Source organism: Coregonus clupeaformis, unplaced genomic scaffold (genome assembly GCF_020615455.1).
Source record: "Coregonus clupeaformis isolate EN_2021a unplaced genomic scaffold, ASM2061545v1 scaf0174, whole genome shotgun sequence".
Classification (NCBI taxonomy): domain Eukaryota; kingdom Metazoa; phylum Chordata; class Actinopteri; order Salmoniformes; family Salmonidae; genus Coregonus; species Coregonus clupeaformis.
In genome coordinates this window covers 175,152-187,497 of record NW_025533629.1, presented here as the reverse complement: position 1 = coordinate 187,497, position 12,346 = coordinate 175,152, and the positions used below count along the sequence as shown (strand labels likewise).

At 42.2% G+C, this 12,346-nt stretch overlaps 1 pseudogene; it reads right to left on the bottom strand.

Annotated features, from left to right (window-relative positions):
* Positions 1-3,917: 3,917 nt before the first annotated feature.
* LOC123483974 lies at positions 3,918-9,046 on the bottom strand (annotated as a pseudogene).
* Positions 9,047-12,346: the final 3,300 nt, after the last annotated feature.

Sequence of the window (12,346 nt, the reverse complement as noted above, 5' to 3'; positions counted from 1 at the left end):
ATAACATCTCAACCTGGGTCCTGTTCAAACGCTCAAAACAGAGGAAAAACTTTTGTAATAAGAAAGGCACGTTTTTATTGACTGTTTCAAATGTTTTGCTACAGTGTGCCCTACTGAACACAACCATTTTGTAGTTCCCTCAGTCAGTGTACTATTTCCCCTTATGCTACTTCGCAGCGTTAGCATTAGGTGACAGTTGATGTATAAATCCATACTCAGTTATTGCTTGTTTTTACCACAGCAGCAGTTCATCGACCACATGGTGTAACCAGCCTACAATCACACGATATCATACTACCCACAAAGTCCAGGGGGGATGACACCGGATGATACAAGCAAGAACCAGGAAAGGTACCAGTTATTATACCAGTATAAACTTATTATGACATATGATAATGCATGCTAGATACTCATCTTTATTGGTCTGTTGTGATGAATGACTGTTGGAGAAGGGTTGTGATGTGTTGTGTCTGTTACGTGACCCATCTAGGAACATAAGTTCCACGTCATGAGGCGAGTTACTCCCCTCCTGCCCGTCAGCCTGAAGCCCAGGTACGGCCGCAACCCACTTTCGCCCAACTGCGCAAGTACCGCCCAAATCACCAGCGACCACTCCCCTCCGCCCCACCACCGAACCAGTCAAGTAGAGGTCATCCACGTTTCCTTTCAGCCAATGAAACTCCCATCTCCTCAGGCAGAAAGACCCGCTTCTCACTCTCTCCACCCGCTTCTCAATCTCTCCATGAACCTGTCCCTCCAACACTTACACACAACCCATCACCCGCATTATATTGATTCAGTCCAGACAACTATGTGCTCGCTGAATGTGAATTTTTTATCTGTGTAGTATAATTTAATGTGATATTCTCAATATTCTATTATCTTAGCTTCTAAAAGTACTGTAAGTGCTATGATGTAAAAGCTTCGTTCCATCACTCCCAGACTGTGAACATGTCCATAGTTCTCTCTGGTGTTTTTTTCCACAACTCAGGGAGGGGATAACTAGCTCCCAGTACTGTTTAACTGTTTCATAACTAACCTAATGCATAATTGATCTCAAAGCTAAGATAAACATCTTTCGTAAAACAAGAATGTTCTTGCTTTGGCATCTGTGTCAAACTTTGTCATGTAACCATTCAGAGTATAGACGCAACAGGAAACGTATTTCCTTGCCAGGAATGTTAGTGGCACCTTAATTTGGGGAGAAGGCTCGTTCTAAGACTGGAGCGGAATGGGTGGAATGGTAACAAATACATCAAACACATGGTTTCCATTTGCTCCGTTCCCGGACATTATAGAACCGTTCTCCCTCAGCAGCCTCCTGTGATTTCCTGGTACTGCTTTATATAGGCCAATCGCCACTCACAACTTTTCTTTTTTCAAATTAGCTCTTAACACAAAGCAAAAAAAAAGGTCTGTAACAAAGATTCCTGCAATATTACTTTGAGATAAAAGCTGCCATTGAGCATGTTTTTATCTCAATGGTATTAGAATATTCAAGATTACTGTCTTTATAAAGTCAGACAATTGATTGAAAAATAATTAAGCTGTTGTCACAGAAGAGGGCAAATAGATCCCTAGAGGGTCAATCGTTACATAATTCTCCAACTGGATGAAAACAAACAAACAGGACATTTTGCATTTTTATGTATCCTCATGTTTTCATATAGATTTAGCTGTGTTTGTGAGTCTAAAAACGATGTGCCCACCTCCCAAGTGAGGGGTAACATCAAAAGAACTCTGTCCACAGGACTGGGACCACAACAAAGGACAAAACATCAGTCAAACATATTCACATGGTTTCACATCGGCTTTGTGTGATGGCTGGGACATTTCAAGATTGGAAGATCAACAAAGTAATCTATTTTTTTGCCATTCTTTCCCGCCTGTAAATTATTGGCCTCATCTTCATCAACTTCAATCTCCTCGGTTCAGTCATGAGTCACACATGGTCCACTCAGTTATACACGGTTTGGTTTCTCTGTTCTTTCTCGGTCTGCTCCGTCATTGGTTATGTATGTATTCTGTAAACATTTTTTTAAAAATATAAATGGTATTATATAACTGATAAGCTATGGGTGTCAGAGTTGAGGTTTTACATATTTCATTCATATATTTAATGTAGGCCTATTTTTGGATTTATTTTAATAGCTGGATTGCATGTACTATGAGGTGTATGATTTTGTATTGTGTGAAATGCTATTCGCTTTAATTTCATGGTCTTCCCTGTAAAAATAAATAATAATCGGTAGAAACAGCTAGAATTTGCCACAACGGTTCACAATTGAAAAGTTATGCCGTTTTGCTCAAATTTTTGATCATAGTGAAAGTCAATGCCAGAAGAAAACAAATGACAGAATTTCATAAACAAGTGCTCCCATGTTCTGTTAATTTGACACTAAAATAACCTTTAGGTAAATTTGATTTGTCAGTTACTAATAAAACGGAATCAAAGTTTGATTTGAAATTAGATCATTTTAGGATAAGTATTTTGTTGTATTCCAAGCATGCCTGTAATTTCTCAAAATGTTCAATTTTAATAAACATGTTTTACTCTTTACATATTTTAATAGCACCACATTGTCAATTCAATGTGTCTTGCCTTTTAAAAACATACATATATGTTTTGCTATTTTATTACAATGTTACATGTTAGATGAGTTCAGTTTGGGGATATTGCACTCCCCATGTCTTCTCACCTTCTGTAATCCCATTGTTCAATTTGAGAAGCAGATTAACTGCTTTGATCCAAAAGTACAGAGCTAAAAAAATGACACATTGTTTTGGAGTTAAGACATGTCCCCTTCGCCTACCCTTTTTGTATGGCATTTTTATGATTAAGATTTTGATTCGATTTTGTTTTAACATCAGTGCATGTTGTCAGTTGAATGTGTTGTGTATAGTTCTGAACACTAGCTTATATTTAGATGTTTACGTTGACGTTCTTCTGCACATTACATCGTGCCTTGTTCTTCCGAATATTGGGGGAAATGTTTAAGAATTTATGTTCAGAAGTGGGGTTGTCTTGTTCATAAGAATAAAGTTTGAACCCTTGAGAAGGATACGTCCGTGTGTCATTGAGCCCCAGGGAAACAACCCTTTATTAATAAACCCTACCTAATGAAATGGAAGCCTGTTCGAAAACATTGCACTACTGTGAAAATGTGAAGACTACAGGTCACAAAAGTACAATAGGTATACAAGGCACTTCATTGTAAATATATCTGCTATTTTAATAAGAAAATGTGAATGGATATCCACTAGGGACAAAATGACAACACAGTCAACACATAGTTTTTGTGTTGCCTGAGTAATAGTTATTCATGAGACAAGAATATAGAAAGGGAATGAGACATACTTGTGCTTTGAGAACCTAAGCCAGTTCTGAGTAGCTGTCATTAAGTAATTTTCACAAATAATGAAAACTTCAAATTCCTTTCTTTTAAATAAATACTGTGAAAATAGTCTATTGCCCTAAATGGCTTGAACATAAAACACCCCTAGTCCCATTCTATAGAAACAATAAGTTATTAGGAAAGCAGTCCTTATTAATGTTGAAGATGCAGGGACTCTGGCCTAGTAAACAGGCTATCCTCGGCAATGTTGCCGTTTTTGGCTCCAGGTTCAAGTTTCCCTAGGTGCCGATCTAGGATCAGCTTCCCCCTCCCCTATCCTAACCTCAACCATTAATGGGGTAAAAGCAACTAGGGGCAACTTCACCCTACAACCCGTTTTTGTTATAGTGCTTCAATTAATCATGTCCTTCCACTTCCTTAATCTAGGATGGAAGACTGACGTTGTTCTATTTATAGTATAGTCACATATTGGACTATGAAATACCTGTTATATCAACCTGTATAATGTAGGCTGTTTATTAAATACCTGTTATATTAACTTGTCAAATGTAAGTTGTAGCTCTACATTAGACCAGAGTTCCTGACACCTAGAACACAACAAAGGCTGCGTTTACACAGACAGCCCAATTATGAACTTTTACCAATTGGTCTTTTGACCAACCAGAGATATTATTTAGCCCATAATTGGGCAAAAGATAAGAATTTGGTTGCCTTGAAACGCCGTCGAAGGACCAAACAGAAAGCACATGATAAGGTAACTAGCCAAGGGTGTCACACACTGGCCAGTTTATTAGGTACACCACCCTGTTCACGAAAAATGATTAGCTCCTACAGACAGTGAGTCACGTGGCAGTGGCTTGCGTATAAAGCAGGCAGACAGGCATCGAGGCATTCAGTAACTGTTTGATTGAATGCTAGAATGTAAAAGTGACTGAGCGTGGTATGAGTCGGTGCAAGTCGTCCGGATCCAAAATCTCCAGAAACGCCGGCCTCCTGGGCTTTTCATGCACAACAGTGTCTAGAGTTTACCGCGAATGGTGCCACAAACAAAACATCCAGTCGGCATACTGTGGGTGAAAACTGCTCGTTGATGAGAGGTTCAAGGAGAATGGCAAGAATCGTGCAAGCTAACAGGCGTGACACAAACAGGCAAATAACGGCGCAGTACAACAGTGGCGTGCAGAACAGCATCTCGAACGCACAACACGCCACGACCCTTGTTACGGATGGGCTGTGCAGCAGGCCACCACACTGGGTTCCACTAAAACCAAGCAGAAGCACTAAGCGGGAACGCGATCACCAACACTGGACAATGAGAGTGGAAAAACCTTGCCTGGTCTGACGAATCCCGGTTCTCGGTTCATGCTGATCGGCAGAGCCAGGATTTGGCATAAGCAGCACGAGTGCATTACCCAACCTGCCTGTTGTCAACGGTACAGGCTGGTGGCGGTGGTGTACTGGTGTGGGGAACATTTTCCTGGCACACGTTAGGTCCCTTGATACCAATTTAGCAACGATCGAACGCCACAGCGTATCTGAACATTGTATGCACTCACTAACTGTAAGTCGCTCTGGATAAGAGCTCTGCTAAATGACTAAAATGTAAATGTTGCTGACCAAACCCAATAGACAGAGCATCTTTTTGGGATGAGATGGACCATGCTGTTCGTAGCATGAATGCCACCGTCCAATCTGCAGCTCTGCGTGATTCCATCGCCTCAGCATGGACCAACATCCATGTGGAACGTTTCCGACACCTTGTAGAATCCATGCCCCGAAGAATTCAGGCTGTTCTGAGGCAAAGAGGGGTCCGACCCTGTACTAGATGGGTGCACCCAATTAACTGGCCACAGTGTATTTTGGTTAGTCATTTAACCACAACACTGTCTTACATACAAGCTAAATTAGGATGTTAATACAATATAAAAACATGTTCTACTTAAAAACTGGTGATTTTAGTGTGCTTTTGGGAGTATTGTGTGGTTGTGGGTGTGTGTGTGTGTGAGAGAGAAATAGTTTGGCAGGGTGTAGCAGATCCTCTTCAAATCCCAGTCCTCAGGCGTCGCCTCGCCCTCTGCTTCATTAGGGTTAGTCTCATCCTCCATGATGGGTACAATCAGGTTGTCCTTGGACATCAGGTTGTACTTCATCACGCGCGTGAACCGATGGCACAGGAATGTCTCTGTTCTGGAGAGGGCAAGAGCATTCGCTTGAGTTTTTAGAAAATCTAAACAACCTTTACAGTTTAACTAGCATTGGGTTTAGAAACGTTATCCCTGGTAGCTACAGTCCCATGTAGCTCAGTTGGTAGAGCATGGCGTTTGCAACGCCAGGGTTGTGCGTTCGTTTCCCACGGGGGACCAGTATGAAAAAAAAAAAATGTATGCACTCACTAACTGTAAGTCGCTCTGGATAAGAGCGTCTGCTTAATGACTAAAATGTAAATGTGAAATGTAATCAATACACCAGAGTCAAGTATCATCACAATCACAGCTGAATCTATGTGAAACCTGTTGGGGTAACAGTTAGGATGGGATTCAATCGATCACGCATTGCCTGCACGCTTAACATGTAAAGGTAATTTCCCATTGAGGCGACATACGCAGCATTAACCGTGAATGCGATCTCCGCCATAACCGCTGGAACATTGGACAGCGCGGGATCAGATTGAGCCTTAGGGCTAGGTTAGGGTTAGTGCTTTAAGTACATGTGTAATTACAATACACTATTCACAGGAATAAAGACAGTCCCTAGAAAATGGAATCTCACTGCTTACCTCATACTTGTCAAAGATCTGACGATGGTGAAGTAAGCATGGGAGAAGATCCTGTAGATCCGCCGACAAACTGAACCCAGTTTCCACTGAGGATTCTTTGATGCTCACTCTACCATAGAACAGAGACCAAATCAGATTACAGTCTATAGACTGCAACTTTATTACAACGCTTACAGCAAATGTAGGTAGGTGCATAAAATCAGTCTGATGCGAATGAACATTTGGATGAAACGTTGTCCGATAACAAATTCTTCTGATTTCTGTGCGAAGGGTGCTGGGGGTTAATGAGAAAGTGAAATGTCACAGGAGACATAGGAACATAGTAAACAGTTGTTACCTGCCTTAGGAAGTACTTGTTACTGTTGAGGAGGCAGGCGGCTCCGGCCAGGGTGTGTCTGGTGTAGTCGATGGCTGGACACTGCAAACAGAACAACAGGCTTGAGTACCAGCCATGATACAATAATGTAGTATAATGTTGTTATTAGTTCTGGCATGGTGAATGTGACTATCTTGTAGTCCTGTGAGGCTCAGTGGTGAGCATGGTGCTTGCAACGCCAAGGGTCGTGGGTTGGATTCCCATGGGGCCACCCAAGTTACAAGTTTGTCTATTTGTCATATGTACAGGATACACATGGTATACACAGTCCAACAAAATGCTTACTTGAAAACGAAAAAAATGTATACATGACTAAGTCGCTTTGGATAAAAAGTGTCTGCTAAATGGTATATATTATTATTATATTCTTATACCAGGGGAAAGGGGTTAAGAACTGGATGAGGGATCCACCTCTACAAATGCTGTGGGCAGAGTGGACATTACCTCTTTGGGAGTCTTGTGTGCAGCACAGAGGAAGATCCACTGCTCTGTTGCCGCCATCTGGGTGCATGTGTCTGGGTGGCATTCTCCTGTGGGAAGACAGAGTACATGTTAGTAACAGACTTCACAGAAGTTACCACTCCAACAAACACAGTGTGAGAAGAATGGATGTTGAACATGATCTTCCTGAAGAGCTATGTGGTCAATTGTAAGGTCATACCTGTAGTTTCACAGCAAGTCCATTCAGCTCCAAACAGAACTGCCTAAAACGGAGAACAAGAGACAGGACTAAATGTTAAAAGAAGGATTTGTTTTCACCACCAGTACACATTTTGGATGGCTACATGACTTTCTTCTAAGTGGTAAACGTCTGCTACACCTGAGGTGTTCGTACTTCCAGACACCTTCGTCCCTGGCCCTCTGGGGGCTCCAGGATCTTGTCCATGTTGGAGCAGTCTGTACGGATGTTCTGTTGGATGTACTGAGAAGAACCACAAACATAGACTTTAGATAGAAACAGTACTGTATTAAATACAAAAACCCGACTAAGCCATTCCTACCTAGCAACTCAAATGGCAGAATAGCCATACATTTTTTTCTGATATATTAGCTATATGCAACTGCTCAATCCATACTGGGTAATCTTACAGAGAGCTGCCCATACAGATCAACACTAGCTAGTCGAATGCCTGATTGGACTTATCCAATGAACCACGGTGTCTCCTCATTTAAATGACTCAAACAGTAAGATATTTCAAACATTAAAATGGAGACATCTGACTCTCACCTGCTGCACAGCCAGTGTGCTGTCCATCTCTCCTCGAATGACTCATCGGGCCAGTTGTAGAAGTCCTGTGGGCATACACAAGAAACTCAGCAGGGCAAACTAACTGCACTGATTCTGCTGACAAAAAGACCTAACTAGCTAGCTTCTCTCTGTCTGGTAAATGACTAGGTAGCTACTTGCCCAATATTGGACTAAAGAAGCCTAACTTTATTCCTTATAGTCCAAGGACCTTACATGTTCTGTTTAAAGGGCGAATTGGCTCTGGAAGCAAAAACCAAATACTCCATCTAAAAGTGAATCCATTCTCAATTGCGGTACGGTTCTAGAAACGTGAAACATAAATCCTCTACTTTCATGTCACATCAAAATAATTTCACAAATGCAAAATACATGCTTACTGTACACCAGTGGCGGCTGGTGGGAGGAGCTATAGAGGATGGGCTCATTGTAATGGCTGGAATGGAATTCTGGAACAGAGTCAAATGTGGTTTCCATATGTTTGATACCGTTCCGTTCCAGCCATTACAATGAGCCCGTCCTCATATAGCTCCTCCCACCAGCCACCACTGCTTCAACCGGTTTTAACACAGTTGCAATGGACAGTATTTTTTTGTGACAACATGTTTGTGGCCTGTCTTCAGTTTACACACAGGTGTTCAGAGACGCCGAGATAGCTAATTAGCACAGGTAGAGACCTTAACAAGCGCTGTAACATGGAAATATGGCCATGTGGGTACCCCTAACCTTTAAAGGTGTGAATCAATTTAACCTTCTTTTTAAACAGTATTTCCTCGCCGATATGAAAGATAAGGTCCTTACGTTTCCAAAATCGTACTGCAAACGATGCGTGTTAATGTTCAGACCGAGTGTCGTGGCTCTTAACAAAACACCCACCTACAGAAGACGCCTTCGTCCAGTGACTTGTGTAATGTAATAGCACTGATAGTCATGATTAAGGGCTAGGTAGCTACGCTACTAGATAGTTAGCTAACTGTAGATTCGATTTTCAGATAACTTCAGACAATTGACAATACAAACAGGCACCCGTTTGATAGCTATTACCAACCCATGTCTCATAGCTTCTGACTTTGACTCTAGCCAGCTGGCTGTATGTAGCTCGCTAAGTTAGCTAGTTAACTAAGCCAACAGCTGACAAACGGGGCGTCAAGGAAAGGTACAAATGTGCCCAAGTAAAATGCAAGACAAGAGCATTGAGCATACCGCCACACTATATCAAATTAAACCATGTTGCTAAAATCGGGTACCTTTTCTTTAGTCCCTGGTCGATTCCTCCTCATAACAGCTGCACCCTCCGCATGACCATCTCGACTGGAATCCGGATGTTGCCAAAGCTGGAGGAAGTGTTGGCTCGCGGTGCAAGTAGCCTATCTTCTGTACAGTAAAAAGGCAAGTGCGGATTTGATTGAACTTCAGGGGTGTATTCATTAATTGATTCCGTTGCAAAACGTTTCGGAAAAGAAACCGTTTAAATCAAATATCAAATCAAATTGCTATTTGTCACATGCGCCGAATACAACTGGTGTAGACTTTACCATGGAATGCTTGCTTAAGCGCCCTTCCCAACGATACCGAGTTAAAAATAAAATAGTACAAGAGGAATAAAATAAAATACACAAGAATGGAGCTACAGTATATACAGGAAGTACCAATACCAGATCAATATGCAGAGGTACGATGTTATGTACATGAAGGCAGGGTAAAGTGACTAGGCATCAGGATAGATAATAATGAGACTAAAATAAAGAACAGAGCTGCAGCAGCATATGATGTGTATGTTGGTTGTGTCGTTGCTGCGAGTGTGTGTTAGCCTGTGTGTGTGTGTGTGCGCGGGTTATGTAGTGTATGTGAATGTGTGTGGTATTGTCAATGTTAGTGTGTGTGTATATGGTTTACCGTTTACTCTAGGAAACAAACAGAGCGAACGAAACGGGGAGGGACTTACCTGAATTTCTCCAAACGAAACTCTCTCGTTTTCGTTGCAAAACGTTTTCCGTTTGGAGTGAACGATTTCCATTGCTAAACGTTTTGCCACAGACCAAACGTTTTGCAACGGAATCCGACTAATTCATAAATCCGTGTAATGAATACACCCAGTTCTCCCACCCCTGTGGATCGAGTCCTTTTAAATTCACAGACTACAGTGCTGACCACCAGTCCTGTGACAGTATCTGATGCAGTAGAGGCTATATTATTAGCATTATATGTTCCCTATACGTCTACCCATTATATGTTGTTCCATAACATATACTCCTATTCCCCATAATATATTGTTCCCCCCATCAGACCCAATAATACCGTAACCCTTATAAGCCTTTTTTTGTGGCTGCAGTAGCCTACAGGATACAGGATACCCTGTTTGTGAATATTAACTGATGCTCCATTAGCTTACTTTCAATGATAATGTTCCATGTTACATAGTCCTGTTTGAATATAGTAGTGTTGTGATGGTCCTATACCGTAGTGTTGTGATGGTCCTATACCGTAGTGTTGTGATGGTCCTATACCATAGTGTTGTGATGGTCCTACTACCATAGTGTTGTGATGGTCCTGTACCGTAGTGTTGTGATGGTCCTATACCATAGTGTTGTGATGGTCCCATACTAATCCGTTGCGTTGTGATGGTCAAGTACCGTAGTGTTGTGGATGGTCCTATACCATAGTGTTGTGATGGTCCTATACCATAGTGTTGTGATGGTCCTATACGTTGCGTTGTGAGATGGTCAAGTACCGTAGTGTTGTGATGGTCCTATACCATAGTGCTTGTGATGGTCCTATACCGTTGCGATGGTCCTATACCATAGTGTTGTGATGGTCCTATACCATAGGTGTTGTGATGGTCCTGTACCGTAGTGTTGTGATGGTCCTATACCATAGTGTTGTGATGGTCCTATACCGTAGTGTTGTGATGGTCCTATACCGTAGTGTTGTGATGGTCCTGTACCGTAGTGTTGTGATGGTCCTGTACCGTAGTGTTGTGATGGTCCTATACCATAGTGTTGTGATGGTCCTATACCGTAGTGTTGTGATGGTCCTATACCGTAGTGTTGTGATGGTCCTATACCATAGTGTTGTGATGGTCCTATACCGTAGCGTTGTCGATGGTCCTATACCATAGTGTTGTGATGGTCCTATACCATAGTGTTGTGATGGTCCTATACCGTAGTATTGTGATGGTCCTATACCGTAGTGTTGTGATGGTCCTATACCGTAGTGATGGTCCTATACCATAGTGTTGTGATGGTCCTATACCATAGTGTTGTGATGTTCCTATACCATAGTGTTGTGATGGTCCTATACCATAGTGTTGTGATGGTCCTACTCTACATAGTGTTGATGGTCCTATACCGTAGTGTTGTGATGGTCCTATACCGTAGCGTTGTGATGGTCCTATACCATAGTGTTGTGATGGTCCTAACCGTAGTGATGGTCCTAACCATAGTGTTGTGATGGTCCTATACCATAGTGTTGTGATGGTCCTATACCATAGTGTTGTGATGGTCCTATACCATAGTGTTGTGATGGTCCCATACCGTAGCGTTGTCAGATGGTCCTAACCATAGTGTTGTGATGGTCCTATACCAGCGTTGTCAGATGGTCTCCTATACTGGAGTGTTGTGATGGTCCTATACCATAGTGTTGTGATGGTCCATACCGTAGTGTTGTGATGGTCCTATACCATAGTGTTGTGATGGTCCTATACCATAGTGTTGCGATGGTCCTATACCGTAGTGATGGTCCTAACCATAGTGTTGTGATGGTCCTCTACCATAGTGTTGTGATGGTCCTATACCATAGTGTTGTGATGGTCCTATACCGCTGTGATGGCCAAACCGTAGTGTTGTGATGGTCCTACACCGTAGCGTGTGATGGTCCATACCGTAGCGTTGTGATGGTCCTATACCATGTGTTGTGATGGTCCTATACCATAGTGTTGTGGATGGTCCTATACCGTAGCTTGCCAGGATGGTCCTATACCATAGTGTTGTGATGGTCCTATACTGTAGTGTTGTGATGGTCCTATACTGTAGTGTTGTGATGGTCCTATACCGTAGTGATGGTCCTATACCGTAGTGTTGTGATGGTCCTATACCGTAGTGTTGGCTGATGTCCTATACTGTAGTGTTGGATGGTCCCATACCATAGTGTTGTGATGGTCCTATACTGTAGTGTTGTGATGGTCCTATACCATAGTGGTTCTTGTGATGGTCCTATACCGTTGTGATGGTCCTATACCACTAGTGTTGTGATGGTCCTATACCGTTGTGATGGTCCTATACCATAGTGTTGTGATGGTCCTATACCATAGTGTTGTGATGGTCCTATACCGTAGTGTTGTGATGGTCCATACCGTAGTGTTGTGATGGTCCTATACCGTAGTGTTGTGATGGTCCTATACCATAGTGTTGTGATGGTCCTATACCGTTGTGATGGTCCTATACCATAGTGCTGTGATGGTCCTATACTGTAGTGTTGTGATGGTCCTATACTGTAGTGTTGTGATGGTCCTATACCGTAGCGTTGTGATGGTCCTATACCATAGTGTTGTGATGGTCCTATACCACAATAGTGTTGTGATGGTCCTATACCAT